Genomic DNA, 5,183 nt, shown 5'->3' with positions numbered 1-5,183 from the left:
TGGTGTAAACTCTGCGAGATCGTATGCTCGTTGGCCTAGCATCCCTCTCTATGGTCCTATGTTTAGTGATGTAGCAACATTTGCTCGGAAGTGGTTGAATGCACCCCTTTTTTCCCAATTTAAACGAGGAATATAGAACCCTAATGTTTGTGCCAATACCCTGTTGTAACCCACCCCACACTCATTTCCCATTCGATGGCTTCCTAATATAATTCAACAGATCAAAATATTCTCCATCAATCATGCTTATCTCATTTATAACCAATGCCTTGGAATTTTTCCAGTTGTTAACATTTTAATTTTTCTTTTCAATGAGTATCAATAGGCCTTGCTTAGTCATGGAAAATGGTGGAGCCCCAACAAAGGAATGTAGAGTCTTGCCACTCAATTGGCATGTTGTAATCCCTGTTGAGGTTGTTGCAAAGACGAAGCTTGGACCATGCAATTTCTTCAAGATTTTTACTACAAAGTTGAGAAGATAGCTCTTGTTTGTGCCTGAAAAGCCTGTAAGAAATACAGATTCCCCTCTTGAAACAAAATTTAGAACTATCATCTGCTCATTGGATAATGTAATGTGTCACATCGAATGATCCTCCAACATTCTCAGCATGTCCTTCCATTATAGAAGTTTTCTCCAATATTCCCACATTCTCATCACTTCATTCAATTCTACCTGTTTTCTGCAATTGGACATCTCGGAAAACCCTCCAGATTCTGAGCCCATTTTGACCTGCGATTCTCTCTGGCTTCCTTATAGCTTGGAAAGCTGGGGCCCCTCTTAATGGGGAGAATTCTCTTCCAAGATTTAATCAAGATGCATATGATCAAATCGTTGGGAATGCCAATCTCTGATTGCCAGAAGATGGTCTTAACACCACAACGGAACCCATGTGTGTATTCACTTATTTTAGAATAAACCAACATTTGTTCTAGCCTGAAAATTGGAGGTCATTTGTCTCATTTGTTAGAAAAATGGCACAAGGAGGGGCCTCATGTTGGGAAAAATGTTGGGGGGTGAATCAATATTTTAACTTTCGCAATAATGATTTTCCTTTTCAAACAATATACACTACTTTACTGAAACCAACCAGTGTATGTTCGTGACTATAATTTATGAAACCAGTGTATATATAGTAAATAGCTAATTCATTGTCTTAAATCAAAGTGTGATGCATTAACCAGTAAACAGATGCAGTAAGAACAAAATAAATCAACACACATAAGCAACACACATGAACACCAAGATTTTTTAGGTGGAAAGCCAATGAGGGAAAAAAACACCGTTGTTGTTGTCTTAGTCTTCAATTGTTAGGTCCCTATACTACTAGTGTAACCCCTTATTGTTATTAGTACAACCCCCTTATTATATTGTTGTGCCCATGTAGTCCCCATATTGTTATTATTGTGCCCTTACATTATTATTGTTAGGTCGACTCTGATTATATTATGACCCCTTCGACTCCTATATAGAAAGGAGGTCTTGTCATTTGTATCATCCAAGAATTATTCATTTGTGTAATGTAAAGGAGGTTTCCCCCTCAAAGAGGCTGAATTCTAAGGCGTTTATCTCTCTTTTATATCTTTTTGTGAGCTGGTTCATAACATTTGGTATCAGAGCTTTGGATTAGAGGCTTTCGCCGCTCCAAATAGGTCATCATGGAATTTTTTCTATAGCGTTTTTTCTAGGATGTTTTAGAAGCTAAAAAAATTCCATTTGAGACAAAATCTTTCTAAACCGCGGGTACAAATTTCAAATGTTGTCCTGCTATATGTTCGGAGATATGATTTGAGGAGGTTAGGGTTTTTGCAAGCTCCATAATTCCATCGCAAACAGGTCATCGTGGAATTTTCACTATAATTCCTTTTCTACAAAGTTTCAGAATTTGAAATTAAAACTTATTTGAGTAGAAAATGCAGTGAAGTTTAGGCCCAAATTTTAGATCTTGTTTCGCTATAATTTTCGAGATACAGGCCAAGACATTTAGGGTTTCTGATGGTTCCCAAATTACATCCCAAACAGGTGACCTGGGAAAAATCGTCATAGCTGTCACTCTGAGCATTAGATTGAAATTTCGTAAGAAGTTGCAAAAAGAGGACAGAAAATAGTTTTCTATGTATATTTTTCATATCTGAAGGTTGAAACAGTGACACGTGGCACTTTGTACAATTTCTCTCTTTTAAAAAAGTATATAATTATGTCATCTTGGGAGATTGGGCATAAGTCTTTCTTGGAGAATCCATGTTTGATTAGACTGATGGCATTGGAAAGAGGACGCAGAGGGCTACCGCATGTCGCAATTTTAGACCTTGGAGATACAAAATTATAGAGATACAACATATTCAAGAGAGAAATCTTAAAATCAAGAAAAAGAGATATGAGGAAGTTTGATGGCAAGGATCCGGTAATTGGATACTACAGATGGAGCAATATTTTGATATATATGAGGTGCAACTGTTACAAAGGTACATGTTGCATCTTTATATTTAGAGCCGAATTAATTTTTATGGTATAAAGGGCTTTGTTCTTGTAAAGCACTTGTCAGTTGGTCAATTTTCACGGAAGAAATGATAGCACATCATGAGGATACAAAGAGTAACACCTTCTTTAGCCAATTGATAAATCTCAAAAAAAGGGTTCAATGGCAGAGCACATTGAGGACTTTCAAAAATTGAATACAAGGGTAAATGATACTCCAGAGAAGCGAAGGATTGATGCCTTCATAGGGACTTTAAAGGATAACATTCAACATGAGGTTCGTCTTTGGGAATTTGATTCATTGGAGAAGGCATTCAGGTTGGCAAGAAAAATTAAAAGTGAAATTATGGAAACAAGGAATCCCACCAATCACGACTATAATTATGGAAGTGTTTTTTCTCCTAGCCTTCCACAACCTACAAGGTTTACACCACAACAATTGGAAGAAAAAAAGAGAAAAAGGGCTTTGTTACAATTGTGATAGCAAATACACTAAAGGTCATAAGTGTGTTGAGAAGAAATTATTTTACATTGATTATGAAGAGAAGGAAGAAAATGATCAAGAAACATCAAAAGAAGAGGATATACACTAGGAACCAACCATGGATAAAGAAGAAATGAATCCAACCATATCTTGTAAATCATTGGCAAGAATTACCACTCCTCAAACTCTCAAGATAAAAGGACATATCAAGAAGAAAAAGGTTCAAGAAGTGAAAGATCACATCGAGAAAGAAAAAGTGAATCCGACCATATCTTGTAATGCATTGGTCGAAATACCACTCCTCAAACTATCAAGATAGAAGGGCATATCAAGAAGAAAAATGTTCAAGAAGTGAAAGATCACATCGAGCATCAAGAAATGAATCCAACCATATCTTGTAATGCATTGGAAGAAATTGCCACTCAAACTCTCAAGATAGAAGGACATGTCAAGAAGAAAAAGATTCAATTAGTGAAAGATCACATCGAGCACCAACAACAAGTTCTTCAACTTTTAAAGGATAATGCCACTCTGGTGTGGAATCGAATGAAACAACAGGAAGATCAACATTGTAGTGAAAGAAGTTTTGATGTAGGCGATTGGGTATTTTTACGGCTACATCTCAATCAAGCTATTTATGAGAATGAAATGTTGGCAATACTACATGCACTTAAGAAATGGCTACCTTACCTAATCGGAAGACACTTCAAGGTAAAAATGGATCATGATAGTCTTAAATATTTTTTAGAACAAAGATTATCTTTAGAAGAATAGAAAAATGGGTCACAAATATGTTGGGTTATGACTTTGAAATCATCTACATAAAAGGGAAGAAAAATGTTGTTGCAGATGCACTGACAAGAAAGGATGAGGATGTGGAAGCATTGTTTTGTGTTATTTCTATTATCCAACCAAATTGGATAAACGAAGCAAGGGATGAATGGAAGAAGGACGAAGAAGTGTGGCCACTCATTTAAAAGTTGTAGAAGATCCCAGTTCAAACAATATTGCTAGAAATTGACAAAGAAGGAAAAATCATATTGGAACCTGGAGAAGTCAAAGAAACAGGAACCTGACAGCTATGAAATCGATCAATTTCAGAGTATCTCCTCAAGTGGAAGAACTTGCCCACTGAATACTCCACATGGGAGGATAAGAATTTTATACAGAAGCATCAAGAACTACTCAAGCGTTGAGGACAACACTTTTTGAAGGAGAGGGGCATGTTAGGTCCCTATACTACTAGTGTAACCCCTTATTGTTATTAGTAAAACCCCCTTATTATATTGTTGTGCCCATGTAGTCCCCATATTGTTATTATTGTGCCCCATAGAAGGCCACTATTTTTATTATTGTGCCCTTACATTATTATTGTTATGTCGACTCTGATTATATTATGACCCTTCAGACTCTTATATATAGAAAGGAGGTCTTTTCATTTGTATCATCCAAGAATTGTTCATTTGTGTAATGTAAAGGAGGTTTCCCCCTCGAAGAGGCTGATTTCTAAGGTGTTGATCTTTCTTTTCTATATTTTTGTGAGTTGGTTTCATCACATCAATCTTCTTATAGTAATTTTTTTTTCAAATTTTTGTACTGGTGTAGACTTTTCCATTATGCAGGCATCTAATTGCTGAAGGCTACAACATTCTCTTGTTTTCCAACTTCTACTGGAAGGGACCTCTAACCCCCTATCTCTTGTACTGGCTGATAAGTTTACCAGTACGTAGGAGTTGGCCTACGGAAGGTTACTACCTTCATTCTTCCTTGAGGGACCTCTTTTCATAAATTTTCAGACTCGATACTCCTGGCACATAACACCACAAAATGAAGGCCATGCTTCATCAAATTTTCATACTGGACCCATCAGTAACATTGAAGCTCAATATCAATCACCACTGCAATAACTGCATCTACCAACAATTAGTCAATCTGAACAGTCAGATCACTGTCACCGGAACACTGTGCTTAAGCCAGAAACCTACATCATTAATCAAAACCAACATCAACCTCAAAAATAATATGTCAGAATGTATACGCTACTTTAGTGAAGCCAACCTGCATGTATACGCTACTTCCTTTAACCAAACCTATGTATACCTCCAAAAATACTGAATCATAAAAACCTCTAATCAAAATTGTACCATCTAGTAACATTCGGAAGATCTACTGTCAAATTACAGAGTTCTAAATAGACAACAACAAAGATCGCCCTTCTCACTT

This window comes from Pinus tabuliformis, chromosome 4_2 (genome assembly GCF_031772625.1).
Source record: "Pinus tabuliformis cultivar Carrire ecotype Pingquan chromosome 4_2, CPIR1, whole genome shotgun sequence".
NCBI classification, from domain to species: domain Eukaryota; kingdom Viridiplantae; phylum Streptophyta; class Pinopsida; order Pinales; family Pinaceae; genus Pinus; species Pinus tabuliformis.
This window is presented reverse-complemented; position numbering follows the sequence as displayed.